Here is an 18387-nt window from a genome sequence, read left to right as displayed (position 1 = left end):
TAAAGAAATGTTGTGGACAAGGCTTGCATCTTACCAAAATGTATGACCTTGTAACTACTTACATGCATACATGAAGTAAGATAATGTGTTGTTATTTAGTTGCAAAGGAATGTTTGTGTATTTTATGTTCAGAAACTCTGCGTATAGTTTTACCACCTTTTTTTTTTCATTCTATTAGATGCAAATGAGATGTCTGACCCAGTGTATACATGTTGTTGTGTCTTTCGGCTTTTCCCGGTTAGGGGTCGCCACAGTGGAACTCCGGTCCGCTAATGATTGGCAGTAGATTTTTACGTGCTGAGTTGCCGGCCCTGACGCACAACCTTCAACAAAGGTACGCCCAGTGTATACATACATAGTTAATTTTCATTTGTAGAATTGAGTATAGGAAAGTATCAGACTTAGATTTTTAACTGTCTGTCTTCTTCCTCTCTTCCCTTATATTATTTTTGTTCCTCCTCAGTAAGTACAGACAGGCATGAAATAACCCAAACACCATTTATGACTCCAGGGTACAGCAAGAAACTCATCACATTTTTTTTTACAGTAGAGAGTCGATTGTCTGAACTAATTGGGACCAAGGGTATTTTGGATAATCAAACTGTTCAGATAATCAAACATACATTGAACTGGATAAAAAAAAATTCTGAAATCTTGTGTTTTCTCAGGGAATACACTTTTCAACCATTCAGCAAGTCCAATGGACAGTAAAGAATATTTTTCACACAACAAGCAGGCTACAAGTGCAAAAAAACATGCACAAGCTAATAGATATTTGTTTGTTTCTTTCGGCTTTTCCCAGTTAGGGGTCGCCACAGCGGAACTCCGGTCCGCTAATGATTGGCAGTAGATTTTGATGTGCTGGCTTGCCGGGCCTAACACACAACCTTCAACGAAGGAACGCCCATTCACGCATGTCGCCACACAGAAGATGCTCTAACTGCAAATTGAACGGGTAACGTCTAACTGTGAGGCAACAACGCTACCGCAGCACCACCACCGCAGTTCAGGCTAATACATATAACATTTACATATTCAGACTTTATGATTTTTCCTACCCAAAAACCTTGGAATACTAGGTTCGGACAATTGACATTTCGGATAACCGACTCTCTACTGTACTTCCAGACCACTTAGAACACACAGAAAATAAAAAAAGTAGTTTGGTATGCTGTGTGAGCGCCTGTGGTAAGCTGTTGCTTTGGTCTTTGTTACATGCTTAGTTGGGATGTGGGAGTAGAGATTATTTATTTATTTATTTATTTGCAGTTTGTTAGCCAGGAAAATCCATTGGGCCAAGATGAGCCCTTTTTCAATGGAAGTCCAGGGAAAAAACTCCATGTACAAAGTTACAGTAGCAAAAACAAACACAGATTAACAAAATTAGAAAAATATCACACAATTTAAAAAGGCAGCAGCATCCTATTGATGTAACAGTAATAGTAACAGAAACATTTGTGGAGTAAGCAATAAAAAAGCATTGTATAAGAAAACAAAGCATTCTGTAGTGCATGGCTTGCAAATGCCTATACTAAGACATATGCCATCTAAGACATATACTGTCAAGACATTTGCAGTGAGAGTTAGAAAAGTAGGAGAAATTAGAAGAGAGTGGAAAATAGCATAGTTAGTGTTAGGCTGAAATATCAGAGAGAAACACTGAAGGAATGAAGGAATGTGAGTAAGTGAAGGCTGGTAGTTGGAGTAAGTATTTGAAGTACCAAATCCTTAGGTGATCATTTCCCTGTGTATTATGTTTCAATAGAAATTCTAATTTTAGTAAATATTCTTTTGCAAAAATTTCATTTTTTGAAAGTGTATGCAGTTGCTCTTAATATGATGATTGGTGTGAGTTTGGCTTTGTGTGCACAGCAGATTTTCAGAGACTGTTCACACCTCACTAGCACTTGTACAATGTGTGGTGAGAGCAAAAAAACACTGACCTTATATTTTGTGACTTGATATTTGTGTTCAGCTTTGGTGCAAAGTACAAGGCCAGATGCATCATGTCTTCTATCAGCTGTCCTTTTTGACAGTGCCAGTTATTGCTGCTTGAGTCAGCTGCTTAGGCATTGTCACAGTAAGTTCTGCAATGTGCAACATTGCATAAGCCATGCATTTTTATTAGGCCGTTGAACACACAGAAAACCAAGTGACAGATGAAGGCTTAATGAATAGTGGACACATGATGGAACTCTTATAACTGAACATTTTTAAAATGTATAACAAGCCTATGGTGACTTAATTGCAGTATATCATTTTCTAGTGCTTTCACTCTGATCCCCCCCTCTGTCAAAGAAAACAGTGTTTACTGAGGGTTTACTTGTTCTGAAATTCTTAGCCTCCTGAAAACATTTATTGGAAAACAGCATTGTCTAGAAAAAGACCCAGTTGGGACTGTAGGATGCTTTCACTTTGTATCATACCATGCCAAACCTTGATGTAAAGGTTTTACACTGGGGTGTTGCATCATAAATTGGGTGTCCGGTTGTGCAACTTTACACCTCATTGTAATGTTTTATCTTTGAAATGCCCTCTGCAGTAGTATGTGGATTGATATTGCACTGTGTGACACTTGATGCTGTACTTTTGAAGGAACATGAATATCGTACAAAGAAGCACCGCTCCTGAATAGTTTGATTCAGCCATTTCCATTCCAACTCTGCATTGTCAGGACTGTAGCCTTCCAAAGCAACATAGGTGCTTTAAAACTCCAAGAATTAAACTATTTTCCCTAAGCACAGACAGTTTCAGCTACATGTCCTCTCTGTCTGTTTTCCATTCCGTTGTGTCTGAGTAATGGAAATTAATATAGATGGATTACCTTCTTAGAAAAGTATTTCAAAAGTGTGGGTTAGGTAAGGCATGAAAGACTAAAGAAGTGATCAGCTTTGTCAGTAAATAATTTGTGATGTATGAAATTAGATGTTTTAAATCTCTACAGCTTGTCAGACATTTCCAGTAAATTGTGAGAATCATGGGAAATTTGTCTTCTTATCATAGACAGCCATATACCACAGGGATTTGTTAGCAAAACTGGTTATTTTCTCACACACACACACACACACACACACACATATAATATATATATATATATATATATATATATATATATATATATATATATATATATATATATATATATATACCCACACACACACAGTGGATATAAAAAGTGTACACACTCCTGTTAAAATCCCAGGTTTTTGTGATATAAAAAATGAGACCACAATAAATTATTTCAAAACTTTTCCCACCTTTAATGTGACCTATAATCTGTACAATTCAATTGAAAAACAAACAAGTATGGTAGGGGAAAAAATATAAAAAAATAAAAAAAGTACAATAAGTTGGCTTACGTAAGTATGCGGACCCTTAAACTAATACTTTGTTGAAGCACCTTTTGATTTAATTGCAGCATTTAGTCTTCTTGGGTAGGAGTCTATCAGTATGGCACATCTTGACTTGGCAATATTTGCCCACTCTTCCATGCAGAAATGCTCCAAATCTGTGAGATTGCGAGGGCATCCCTTGTGGCACAGCCCTCTTCAGGTCATTCCACAGATTTTCTATTGGATTTAGGTCTGGGCTGTAGCTGGGGCATTCCAAAACTTTAATTTTGTTCTGGTGAAGCCATTCTTTTGTTGATTTGGATGTATGCTCGGGGTCATTGTCATGTTGAAAGGTGAAATTCCTCTTCATCTTCAGCTTTCTAGCAGACGTCTGAAGGTTTTGGGCCAAAAGTGGCTGGTATTTGTAACTGTTCATAATTCCCTCCACCTTGACTAAAGACCCTGTTTCAGCTTAAGAAAAGCAAACCCAAAGCATGATACTGCCAACCACCATGCTTCACCGTGGGGATGGTGTTCTTTTGGTGATGTGAAGTGTTGTTTTTGCACCAAACGTACCTTTTGGAATTGTGGCCAAAAAGTTCATCAGACCATAACACATTTTCCCACATGATTTTGGGAGACCTGATGTATTGTTTGGCAATTTTAAAATTTATGTTTTTCTGTATAAGAAAAGGCTTCCGTCTTGAAACCCTACCCCATAGCCCAGACATTTGGAGAATACTGGAGATTGTTGTCACATGTAGTACACAACCAGTACTTGCCAGAAAGTCCTGCAGCTCCTTCAGTGTTGCTATAGGTCTCTTGGCAGCCTCCTGACCAGTTTTTGTCTTGTCTTTTCATCAATTTTGGAGGGATGTCCAGTTCTTTGCAACGTCACTGTTGTCCCATATTTTCTCAACTTTTTTGATGACTGTCTTCACTGTGTTCCATGGTATATCCAATGCTGTGGAAATTCTTTTATACCCGTCTCCTGACTTGATACCTTTCAACAATGAGATCCCCTTGAAGCTGTGTAAGTTCTTTGCAAACCATGGCTTTTGCTGTAGCAGGCAACTGAGTAAAAGTCAGGAAAATCCTACTAGGACAGCTAAACATTATTTGGGGTTAATCAGAGTCTCTTTAATTGATGGCAGGTGTGTACCCAAGAAGACTAAATGCTGTAATTAAATCAAAAGGTACTTCAACAAAGTATTAGTTTAAGGGTGTGCACACTTAAAAAACCAGCTTATTGTACATGTTTTATTTTTTATACTTTTTCCCCTAACAGATTTGTTTGTTTTTCAATTGAATTGTACTGGTTATATGTCACATTAAAGGTGGCAAAAGTTTAGAAATGATTTATTGTGGTCTCATTTTTTTATATCACAAAAACCTGGAATTTTAACAGGGGTGTGTACAATTTATATATATATATATATATATATATATATATATATATATATATGAATCTACTTCTAATACTGAAATGTCCATATCATCGATTTTCTTTTTCGAGAGACAGAAATCACAAAAACAAAATACCCAAATGGTGAATTTTTCCCCAGGGCAAGTAAAAACTTGCCCAAACTTCAACGGAAGATACACCAGAATAAATAAAACCCAACTAGGTTTGGGGGCTACCACCCCACAGCCCCCAATGTATACCAACTCCAGGATCACACTACAGTGTAGAAAAGGGCATGTTGGGCAAGTATTTACTTGCCTTGGAAAAAATGCACCATTCGGGTGTTTAATTTTCTCAATTTTCATCTTGCAAAAATGAAATTCGATGATATGACCATTCAAGTATTAGAAGGAGATATATACATATATATATATATATATATATATATATATATATCATAAACAAAAACCAAAAATGGAAGGAGCTGGACTCCACACAGCAGTGGGTGAAGATAAAGCGAACCAACAGGCCTCTAGCTGCGGATAAAGTCCAAAAATCCAAGTCTTAAAATGAAACAAATTTATTATGAGCGCTTTCGCGGTATATAACACCGCTTCATCATATATATATATATATATATATATATATATATATATATATATACATGCATACATATACACACACACACACACACACACACACACACACACACACACACACACACACACACACACAGTCAGACCTCTGACTTGCATTTTTATTTCTGGATTATTTCTTAGTCTTTATTAGCTTTCCTGTTTGGGGTGACCCAGCTGGTGCCACATTTTCAAGACTTGATGTGATAGATACTGTAAAAAGAGGTGTTATTATGTTTGCATCTCTTAAGGTAATGTACCCAAAAAACTATTCTGTTAGTCTTCATACATATAACATTTGTTTATGGCTCAAGTAACAAATGACTGCTAAGAATCCTATCCTATTTCTGACATCAGTAGCTGCAGTCTTCTTTATTACCACTGTTTTTGTTGTTTATTTCTGGGTATATGTAGGCGAATTGACACCCCCCCAGATTGCTTTTATTTATTTATTTAATATTTGTTTACTGGGAAAGTCTGACTTGGACAGAGCCATTTTAAGTGGAGGCCTCGTGAAAAATGCTCCAGAAGCATGTCTTTGGAATGTGAGAGGAAACAAGAGCACCCAGAAGAAACCCACGTGAACGCAAGGAGGACATGCAGACTCCGCACAGAAGGCACCCCAGCCGAGAATCAAACTGGAGATCCTTGTTCTGTGAGGCAACAATGTTAACCGCTGTAGCACTGAGCCTTTTACAAGTCAGGTTATATAAAACTAGGTCCTCCCGGCTTGGATCCAGCAACTGGTAATCATTGAAGCAAACTCTTGGCCCAGTAATTGATTCTGGGATAGCTTCTTCTTTTGTTTTGTTTAAACACGTTTATTAAAACAGGTAAACTTACATTTATATAAAAGTAATCTGTACCATATAATTAAAGTAGCATCACATAAATTGTTTAATTCCTGCTTTCTCTTAAACCTTATTCCTCCTCCAAAACATTTTTTTTCTCATGCATTTGTTTCTCATAAATTCCATTTCATCTGTTTCTCATAAATTCCATTTTTTTCTGTGTAATTTGCTGTTACCATTTGCTAAAGATCCCACATCCTGTATTTGTGTCTCTATTAAATCTATTTACTACTTCAAGTATAGTTTTTTTAGACTTTGATTTCCATTTTCTAGTAATTTTTTTTTTTTTTTTTTGGCAGCCACCATATTTAACCTTAAGGCTTTATCATATCAAGGCAATTCAGATTCTGTATCTATGCTCAAAAATAATTTCCTTGGTTGCACTTATTTAATGGCCTTGTGTTCCTGACAGAGTACTCTGTATGGAATTTTTAAAGTCTGCGAACACATTACATTCTGAGAACATATGCTGCCAAGTATTCCTTTCTTCCCCATTAGACCTCCAACATTTGCCATTTACCTGAGGAAAAATTCTTTGGAGTCTGGTTGGGTTATAGAAGTACTTATGTAAACACATTCAGGCAAAATTCCTAAATCTTCTAGATGTTGTAACACATTTGGGAGCTGTACACATATGCTTCAGTTGTTTGTTTGTGAATTGCGTATCTGATCTCTCTTCCCAGTCTTTTCTGATCTCCTCTGATTGATTCCTACAGTTGTCATAAATATTTTAAATGCCCTACTAATTATCCTTTTTAACAGTGCAGGTCTTTCATTTAGGATTCCCCTATACCTTTCTCTTTGTCTGTACTGTGATATCAATGCTTGATAAGGGAAGGCAATCTCTAGCCTGCAATCCAAATGTCTTCTTAGCCTGTTTCCATTCTATTATGTTACCTTTTACTCTCTAATTATTTGTTCCCAATAGCTTGGTTCCTCTGCCAGCTTCCTCCAGTAAAGACCAGCCCCCTCTTGCATATTCTCTGTACCCCTAATTGCAGTCATCCCTATCTGCAGAATCTCCTTTCTCATGTTGGTTTAGTTCTTAGTATATTTTCTGCTACTTTATGAGTATAATATTCTGTATGACTGTTATTCTTAAGGAGTTGTGTCCAAAATCCCACTCATTTCTTGAATTACTCCCACTTCATCTTTTTCCACTTTGAATTGTAGCTTTCTGCTTGTGTTGTGTATAAGAGCCTTAACTATGTAGCTCTAAAATATTTCAAGTCATGTAATTCTAAACCTCCTTGTTCTGTGTGAAGGATCAGCTTATCCCACTTGACTCTTGCCCTCTTCCCCTCCCAAGTAAAATCCTTCAACTGTGAATTAATTAGTATCCACAACTTCTCCTCTGGTTGATAAAAGTATGCCTGACTTGTGTATAGTGGGATAACTTCTTTATACTGATAATTCATCTCTGACAGTAGTGAATGTGCACAACAGTTACCTTGCTGCTTAAACAGTTGTCATTCTCCACATGCTGGTTCAGGGCAGAGCTCTGCACTTTGTTTTCTATTTCAAATAGCGTACCTTGTAGCAGGAAGTAAACAGAGTACTATGCACCAGGCAAGGAATAGAGGGACAGAGGGATAGACTACTGTACATCTTCTATGTAGCACACATTGTACTGTACAGCTTTTATGGAGTTACTGTGCATCTTGCATGTAGCACATAATACTGTGCGTCATGTACAGAGCACTCAGAATACTGTAAATTATCATGTATGGAGCACACAAAATGCTGTGCACTCCGATCAGAAGAAGACTAAGAGGCCTTCACTGTACTAATGAAGGGTCCTCTCAAACTTCCAGTACTCAGAGTTCTGTGTATCATGTATGGGGCACTCAAAAGAGTATTTTACATTATGTATGGAGCTCAGAGTTCTGTGTTTGTGTACAGAGCACACAGAGTACTGTACATTTTGTACCAAGCCATGTATGGAGCACTGTGTGCTATGTGTGGAGCACTCAGAGTACTGTGCACTTTGTGCTGTGTGCCATGTACAGAGCACTACTGTGTACAGTGTACAAAGCACTGAGAGTACCGTGTGCTGTGTATGGAGCATTGAGAGTACCGTGCTCTGAGTACAGAGCACTGAGACTCTCATGTGCCGTGTATGGAGCACCGAAAGTAACGTGCACCGTGTACAGAGCACTGAGAGTACTGTGCTCCATGTACATAGCACCAAGAGTACCGTTCGCCATATATGGAGCAATGAGAGTACTGTGCACTGTGTACAGAGCAGCCAGCGTACCATGCGCATATACGGAGCACTCAGAGTACTGTACAAGCCAATGGAAAGAAGAAGACTAAGAGGCAGTCTGTGTACCAGTCAAGGGTCCTGCTCAAACTCAGTTAATTTATTATTTAAAAAAGCAAGACTGGCATTATCTAATATTTCATCCTAAGAATAAATCACTAGAAGCCAAGTTTTACCTGAATGCATTCTGAAAGTATGTAGATTCAGTGGGTGCACATTCTTTCTTGCTGCAGAACAAAGCCCATATCGAGGCCACTGTCATCTGCTCGTATGCACCAATAGTAAAAGCAGCCTAAACCAAATAAGTAAACCAAATAAACCAGCAATAGTTATGTAGACAAACCCTTTACACATGTTTTCTCCAGTCAAACTTCCTGAACATGTCTGCAGCAGCATTTTACATACAAACAAATCCTGCTCTAAACTTCAAATCTCAACTGTTATATATGCTGTTTTCACAATTTCCAACTGTTATGCAAAGGAAATGCTCCTAAGTAAACTTTTATACTGTATGAGCTGTCAAGCAAATAATTGTGTACTCTTGTTTCATCCTTTGTAATTCTTTGCTTTTGTAGATACAAACAGAAGAATAAACAGTTGGCTCCTAAAATACATGCTTCCATCAACAACACACACTTGTTTACAGTTTTACATACTGTTGTGTTTGCTTGCTTTTGTAGGAATGCTGAATAAGGCCATGTGCAATGTGTACCTGTTAGGATTTCTTCTGAGATCTGAAGGTAAAGATAATTTGAGTGTGTCACATATGCATTGCTTAATTCTGTCCCTCTAATGGAACTCTGCTTCACCTGTCACTTGAGGGCAGTGTTGGAACATGTTTATCATAGGAATCAACATGAGAGTTACTTTCATAATCCCAGAGGAAGTCAGAATGAAGAGAAATGGTAAAGCATTTGGAGGGCATGGATCAGCCAGCAACTCCTCTTAACCATTTTACCCTGTGAAGTGTTCTGCCCTACTAATGCAGTGTGTGTTTTCCATTAGCTTGGGGAAAGTTAGAAATTGTAACTGCTGTCAGCTGACACCATTGAAGGTTACTGAAGAGGCACTCCCCACCCACAGGCAACCACCCTTAGTGTACAGAGCGCACAGAGAGAGTACTGTGCATTTTGCACCAAGCTAACAGAGTACTGTGCATTTTGTACCAAACTCACAGAGTACTGTGCATTTTGTACCAAACTCACAGATACTATGCATTTTGCACCAAGCTCACAGAATACTATGCATTTTGTATCAACCTAACAGAGTGCTGTGCATTTTGTAGCAATTTCACAGATATTAGGCATTTTGCACCAAGCTCACAAAATACTGTGCATTTTGTACCAAGCTGATAGAGTACTGTGCGCCACATATGGAGCGCTTAGAGTAGTGTGTGCCAAAACAGAATTTTGGCTGTCCTGCTAAATATGATGGAGCCTTTAAGTTCACCAGTGAAGACCGAGTAGCTAAATGCAGCCTTAGGGATTATGGCCATTTCACATTCTCCCAGGCTGAGGCAGACTTGCAAGCTACAGTACTCCTATAGCTAGTTTGCACCTGTTAAGATAGGCCCACAGGCATCCTCAGCGTTAGACATTCATGCAGTGTTCAACAACAAAAGGGAGAAGACCTCATGGATGCAAGAGTGCATCATCAGCATATGCTAGTGCAGTGCCTTGTACATGCCTGTCATGACCTAGTGCAGTTTCATGCATGTTCTGCCTCTGCAGTAGAATCCATTTGCCTGGCACCCAGAATCCACATCTTGAGTGGTGTTCACCTTTTTTTTGTTTGATAGGTACAGCCCACTCGGTACAGGAGACAGTGGTAGGGGAGTGCTACTTTCTTCAGTCTTTGCCTCCACAGCTTACTCTGATGATAGTGAGGACCTTTGTCTAGGGACACACAACGATAATGAAATACCACTAATGCATGTCCCCATGGGTAGCTCCCCAAGAAGGCTGAACTTATGTTTGGGGGATTAAGGATCCTTCAGTCAGTCCCCAATAAACAGTATCCCAAACAGTCCCAGTTTTGCATCCTAGAACTGTCTATTTTGCTCCATAGAGCATTGATAATATCTTTAATTCCCCAACAGTAGGAAGTGGCATCCTGAGTAAACATGTCAGGGCTGATTCTCGTGAGATGTCTATTGTATAGTATAGCATAGATTCCAAAGACCACGGCACCTGTTTACCTGCTAGGTAAGTAGTTCACAGTTTTGGATAGGTTGGGCAGGAAAGTTTTCTCTGCCTCTGGCTCTCAGGACTATGAATTTTGTCTTCCTTCTACCAGTGACTGTAGTCTTTTCTGAGTCAGACTGTTGAAAAACTGTCCAAACCTCTTTTGTTTTGGAATCATGGTCAGAGACTTTCCAGAGAAAGACCTTAAAACAGCTTCTTCATTTTTTAAACACCTTTATTAAATTATCACTTAAGCCATATGCACACATACATTAATAGATAAGCAAAATGTATTATTTTTCATGCATTATACATTACATATGTTTTCTTTCTTTATAACAATTGTCATTTGCTCCAATGTAACATAACTTGTTCAGTTCTTGCCTTCCCTTAAACCTTCCTCTTCCTCCTGAACATTACTCTGCATGCATTGTTCCCACAGATTCAATTTATTTATATTTAATTTACTCTTTCACTTTTCCAAAGATCCCACTTCCACTTCTTGTATCTCTTTCTCAATATTCAGTACTTCAGGTACAGTTAGTTTAGATTTAGATTTAGATTTTCTAGCAGTTATGTTTTTTTTTGGCAGCCAAGAACATTAAACTTAATAAAGCTTTAGTATGCGTACGCAATTCAGATCACATTTCACAACTCAAGAGGAGAATTTCCTTAATTACAGCCATTTGTTCCCCCAATATTTCTGACAGAGTACTTTCTAGGAAAGTTTTAAATCTGTCAATTCAATACATTCCCCCCCCCCCCCAAAAAAAAAACATGTTCCCAGTTACCACTGTCTCTCCCATTGCATCTCCAGTATTTGCTGTTTGCCTGAGAAGAAATTCTTTGAAGTCTGCGTGGGATATAAAAATACCTATACAAACACTTCCAAGCAAAAATTTGAAACCTTATGAGCCTTGTTACATACATGGGAGCCATACATATGCCCTTCTGTTGTTCCTTTGTAAATTGCTTTTCAAGTTTCTCTTCCCAATCTTTTCTAACCTCTTTTGCTTGATTCCTGCATTTATTGTACAGTATTTTATATGTCCTACCTGTTATTACTTTTTAATAGCTTCTTTGGGTCTAGATTCGACTAAAAACTGTACCAGAGCTGGTCTTTCACTTAGGACTCCCCTATCCCGTTCTCTTTACACACTGATAACAATCCCTGATAAGGAAGACAGTCTTTAACTTGCAGTCCAAGCTTCTGCTTGGCCTCTTCACACTCTGTAACCTTTCCCTCTGTAGTTATTTTCTCTTAATATTTTGGTTCCTTTTCGAGTGTTCTCTAAAGCATTCCAGCCTCCACTTGCCTTTTTCTGTACTCCGACTTGTAATCATCCCTATGACAAAATCTCCTTTCTCTATTCCCATGTTGTCTTAGTTCTTCAAATACTTTCTGCAACTTTATGAATATAGTATCCTGTATGGTTGTTATTCTCCTTAAGGAGCTGCATCCAGAATCCTATTTTCCCCTTATTTCTTGACCCCCTCCCCCACTGCCTCATCATCATCATTTTCCACTTGGATTTGTAACTTTCTGTTTGTTATATTTATATGAGACTTAAATGTGTAACTCTAAAACATCCATACAAATCAGGTAGTTTTAAATCACATTGTTTTATAGGGACAATCAACTTGTCCCACTTAACCCCCCCCCCCCATGATTTCCTTCAACAATTTATTAATTATTGTCTAGAAAGTTTCATCTGGTTGATCCATATTCATAGACAAGAACTTCCGGTTTCTCAATTTTGTTGTATTATCTTTTGTTTAACCTCTTCTTACATATCCTTAGCTGCCACAACAGAATAATTTTCAGTCCTTATACCTAAATACTTCATCTTATCATCTGCCAATAAATATGGGTATTACTGAACAAATTCATGTATGGGTACATATTGAACTACTTGTGACATTGTTTTTTTTTTTTTTTTTTTTTTTGCAATGATTTTATATCCCAGAAAGACTTGAAACTCTTTCAAAATATTGTAAAACACAGAAACATATGTTTCTGGATTTATCAAATGCAAAATAATGCCATTTGTAAATAAAGCCAACTTTTGATTACTGTACAAATTATATACTTCTGAATCTCTTGTTTTCTTTTCCAGTGGCTCTAAATATAGAGCAAATAACACAGGGGAAAGAGGACACCTCTGCCTTGCTCCTCTAAACTTAGCTAGAAGAACTCTCCCTTATGTATCCTAATTAACCTTGATTCTTGCTTCCAGTTCTTTGTATAGCCTCCTAATTAACCTTATTATTGTATCAGGGAATGCAAATGCTTCCATTGCCTTACTTGTAAAAATCTTAGGTTGCTCTATCAAATGCTTTCTCTGCATCAAGACCTACAAACAGCAGTGGTAATTATTTACATTCTGTGTCCCTCTAAATCACGACTGTTCTGTTTGTTGTTAGATGTTTGCCTGCCTTCCACAAAACCACATTCCTCCACTTCTATCAATTTTGGCAACACTATATGCCATTCTCTAAGCTAGTATAGACATATGCACCTTAAAGTCATGGTTTAAAATTGAAAGTGTATATTCAGAACAGGGTCTGATGAGTACCCTCTTTGGGCAGTACAACCACCACAACTTTCTTCCAAGATGGTGGTGCTTCCCCTCCTTTTAAAATACTATTAAACAAAACCTTCCAAATCTTTACCATGTTCTTCTCTCCTAAATTCCAAACTTCCAAGGAAATGCCATATATTCTTGGAACTTTTTCTGCAGATTGATTCTTCTTCTTCTTCTTTCAGCTTTTCCCGCTTAGGGGTCACCACAGTGGATCACCTGTTCGCTCATGATTGGCAGTGGAGTTTTACGGTGTCGTGGTGCCAGCCCGGCACACACACAAACATACTCATGCCTAGGGCCAATTTAGAGTATCCAATCCACCCACAGCATGTCTTTGGGATGTTGGAGAAACCTGAGCACCCGGAGGAAACCCATGCGACCAGAGGGAGGACATGCAGACTCCGCACAGAAGGCACCCCAGCTGAGGATCGAACTGGAGAACCTCTTGCTTTGAGGCGGCAACACTAACACTGCACCACCGCGGCCATCCCTTTCAGCAGATTGATTATATATCACCATTTCTATCTCATCTACTCCTTCTGTCTTAATTATTAGTTATTATGCCTTACATTCCTCTAATCTTGGCATAATTAAATCATCTATAAATATTTCCATTTGTGTTTTTTTCTAGGTTTCCACATTCCTCTAATTGTTTTTATAAATTTTCATAAAATTTCCAAATTATTTCTACTACGTGTACAAGATCTCTGGCTATTTTTGTTGTTATAGGCTTCCTAAGTTTGGTGACAAACCTTTCTATTTTCTGTTGCCTAGGTTATTTTGCTAATTGTTTTTGTGCTCTAGAGTTTATGTATGTATGTATTTATTTAACATTTGTTGTCTGGGAAAGTCCAACCAGGACAGAGCCTATTTTCAGTGGAGGCCAGGGGAGAAACTCTCCAGACGCATGTCTTTTGGAATGTGGGAGGAAATGGGAGTACCCATAGGAAACTCTTGCAATTGCAGGGAGGACATGCAGACTCCACACAGAAGGAACCCCGGACGAGAATCGACCCAGCGAACCTCTTGCTGTGAGGTCACAACATTAACCACTGCACTGCCCAATAATTTTAATTGATTTTAACTAATTTGATAATCTTATTATTAAAAAAAGTTGCTTAACATCAGTCTTTCTACACTCGTACATACTATCCAAATACTCCCATATTTTCCCTTTAGCATTCTGCAGTTGTGCCCCTATGTGTTCTTTGACTCCCCTTATTCTGCAATACTTTAACCTTTGTCAGCTCCTCTAAATTCCTATTACTTCTTAACTTAATTTCTTTCTGTTTTATTTCTGGCCTGTTTTTAAACTCCACTTTTATTTTATCCCACTCACTAGATATGCCTTCTGAAGAAATGTACATCTTCCCTAATAACTCTTGAATATTTTCCACTACCATTCATTTTCATCCCATCTTAACAAGTAAGTAGGAAAGTGTCTGTATCTCATTTGTACTACATTACCTTGCATTTTTATCTTTGTATCAGTGCTTGATCTGTTATAATTAATGCATGTGTGTCGAAACTTTTAATTAAATGCATATGCTCCTGTGAAATGTAATTTTGTTCCAGTCTAGCTCCATTTTTGTACCTTGGGGGTAATGTGGAAATTTTGTCTGTGTTCCTTCTACTTAGTTCACATCCTCAAACCAAACAGTAACATAAATGTCTTTAGAAATTTACCCTCTTTGGTTATATTTTATTTTTTATATTTTGATATATTTCATATGTCCCTCTAATGCATCCTGCACGTCAAGTTCCAGTACCTGCTTATGAATAATAATCCTTTCTGAAATCTGATTATTTCTTCCAAATTTTTCATAAGGTCCATAATAGCAGTTTTTGGTTGAATATAAATTCATGCTAGTTTAATCCTCTTCCATTTCCAATAGCCCCTTACTACCACAAATCTGTCATTACTGTTCATTCCCCCTCTTATAGTACCATTAGAGTCCATAAAGCAATTAGTATTAGTACTCCACTTTTCCTCTGTCCCTGGAATTCTGCCGAATTTCCATCCTGAAATCCTTTCTTTGTCAAATTCACATGCTCATTTCTGTCCAAGTGTGTCTGCTGCAACATTGTTATGTATACTCTACATTTCTAAGTATAATTCAGTACTCTTTATTTTTTGTGTATACCTGTAAGCTGATTTACATACCAAGATATTATGGACAGACTAGCTATTATGATAGAAAGTTAATTGCTTCTACCTATTATATATGACAGTTATTTTGAATGTGTGTTTCTGACTTTTGTCTTACCTGCACACACTGTTTGCTGGGCTTATCTTTTGCAGAGTTGTTTCTTCTCTTTTCCATTTGAACATGTCACATTTTTTAAGAATATTTGCTTTAATGAAAACCCTCAAACAGAAAACTGAATACATTGCCAGAATACCCTCATTTCCTGTTAACCTAGAGCAAATACACAATACTGTATACATTTTTAGCAACTGAAGTTAAACTTTCCACATAGGACCAATTGCCCCAAAAACTGACACCTTATACCCACAGGCATTAACCTAATCTAAAATTAAGGTTACCCGTGCTAACGCTCATGTTACACCCTATGTTCTCTTTCTTATTTCTGTTCCCTTTCTGATGTGAAAACCAGCTTGCATACTTTCAGAAAACTTTTAGCCCTAAGAAAACGTGTATTGGCTTCCTTTAAATAAACAAAATTGTGCCTCTTCTGTTAAATGGATTAAAATATTAAGGCTGCTGGAGAGACTAATTTTTCTTACTAACTTTCCCAATATCAGTCTGCAGACAGTTTATCTCCAAGTAAAAGTAATCGGCAATGAAAAAAAGCTAACAACTTTGCAGATTCTTGAAGGAAGCTTTGTACACTTAACTCAGAATACAAAGTACAAATTTTCCGTGGGTGCTCCCTTCAGCTGCAGTCTTCACATCTCCCACTTCTGTATTAAATCAGAAAGTACTAAAAGCTTGAAACTTACAAGATTGATCCCAAATTCCTGTATCTTGTAAGCTAGAAAATGTTTGTATGGTGGGTGTGCCCTCCACACCCCCTGCTGCTTACATATTCCAACTCTAAGATTGTACCACAGTAGTGAAAGGATCACTACCCTGATCTCCAGTTTGTCACAGTCCCGCACAGTACAGTTTCTGGCTAAAAGAAACACTTTCATTTCTTTATTCCATCTGAAGCTTACAAGACTTTAACATTTGGGCTCAATCCTGTACGTTTCGAGCTTTCATTATTTGAAGATTCTAAAGGTGAATGCTCCTACTGAAAGCATTTGCTAATGGAAAAAAAAACATGTTAATAGCTTTGCACATTCAAGAGACTTAGCATTTTCATGGATTTCATTATTTTGTTTTATTTTTCAAACCTGTTTGCTTTAAAAAATTTCAATAACTCAGCTAAGTACATAAATCCAGACAGCCACTCTTGTAAAAGCAAGGTGAATTGTTATCTTAATTTTACATATAATTTAATCAGTGCACTTATAATTCTACATATAATCAGCACACTTTTACGCCCTACCTCAGCAGCCCCAAATCATGTTATATTAACATAAACTTGTTTTGTTTAGTCATCCTTATCTTGTTACAGTGCAAAGCCTATATATTGTATAACTAAGAAAAAATACTTGTTTACGTTAGTATCTTTAACATATACAGCAGTCACTGAAAAGTCTTCCACCACATTTAAAATTCCTCTGATTGTACTCTACGGAAAACTGTTTTACAATATAACTTGCAGTTTTCATCATGAAATGTTTTACACAAATATTAATAACAAAACATGTTTTGCTTAAAGCTTTCCTTTTGCTTTCTTTTTAAACAGTGATTACTTACAATCCACACACAGGTTTAACAAATTCAACAAAAGTCCAGTCTTTCTCTGCAACCTTTTCTCGCAAAGCCATATTTTACAAAAGTTATTGATGCTTTCTAGTCTCCCATGTATTCACTAATTTCAGTGCTGTTCTTCTTCCTGATCACCTCTAGTTTAAGTCCAAAGTACTGTTAATTTTTCTAGTTGGCTTCTTTGTCTCTCAATCATTTTTCTTTGGAAGAGTCAAAAAGGTTCTACTGGTAAAGTCACTGTATGGGCTTTGTCGTCAAAAGAATGAGATTCAAAGTCCCCTTCTTCTTACTGGCTCAATCTTTGTTGGATAAACTTTATTTCCTCTTTAGTGTGGCATCAAAATGTGATGTTCTCAAGGAAAAAGCATTCTAAAGATGGATGCATGCATCAGCTTGAATCTCACACTTCCCTCTGGACATTCTCTGTTTGATGAGATAAATTTGCTTCTTTTCTGCCTGGTTTACAGTGAGTAATAATTTTCCACAAACTCATTGTTGTCCCCAGTTTTTAATACTTTTTCCTTTTGGACACAATTTTGTCAGGAGCACCTCTTTTTGCTGGTGTTATTGCATCTGTACTAATACAGGTGTGGTTGCTTTCTCATGTTCTGGTGTAGAGCATACAGACAGTGTGCCCTTTCGATTAACAAATCCTGCTGTGGAACACCAGTCCAGTATCTTATTTTCAATTTCATAAAATTAATACAGTTGATTCCTTCCAGTTTCTCTGGAATGCTTAATCTTCTACCACTTTTTTTGAAACATCTGTTCTTGAGAAGCCTCATACGTGGACATTTTTTTTTTCATTTTAATTTCTGATTCTTGTAGTTTTATGAGTTCATCTGAATAGCTAAGTAAAATTTCTTCTATTTTTTTCAGACTTTTTTGTTTGCGTTGAGATATCCCTTCACAGTTTCATTTATTTTATTCATCTCTGAGTGTATTTGATTTATTTTTCCTCTACATTTCTAGAAGTAATTTCATGTACCAAAGCTAAACTTTGACCTGCTTTTGCTGAACATCGGCAGGACTGTTTCTTAGAGCAATATAGGTTCATACTACTTTAATCTTTATACTTATTGTACCTGATTTTTTTTGCAAAACAAATGTTAATAATTTACTGTAATTGGTACCATTGTAGACCTCTACATCTGAAAACTGAATGTTTTCACTGAACGTTATTTAATGCCTCTTGTAAAAGGATTCCACACATTTTCAAGTACGTTTGATTCTTTTGATCAAAAGACGAATGCTGAAGTCAAATGTGGGTTTTTTTAGTAGTAGCTCTAGA

General features: G+C 37.2%; 1 protein-coding gene across 2 annotated transcripts in view; it reads left to right on the top strand.

Moving 5' to 3' along the window:
* KIAA0319L (KIAA0319 like) overlaps positions 1–18387 on the top strand; it is a 1767873-nt gene that overhangs the window by 1563382 nt on the left and 186104 nt on the right. The window lies entirely within an intron of this gene.

Source organism: Protopterus annectens, chromosome 1.part2 (assembly GCF_019279795.1).
Source record: "Protopterus annectens isolate FY-2018-M chromosome 1.part2, PAN1.0, whole genome shotgun sequence".
Taxonomy (NCBI): domain Eukaryota; kingdom Metazoa; phylum Chordata; order Ceratodontiformes; family Protopteridae; genus Protopterus; species Protopterus annectens.
This window is presented reverse-complemented; position numbering and strand designations above follow the sequence as displayed.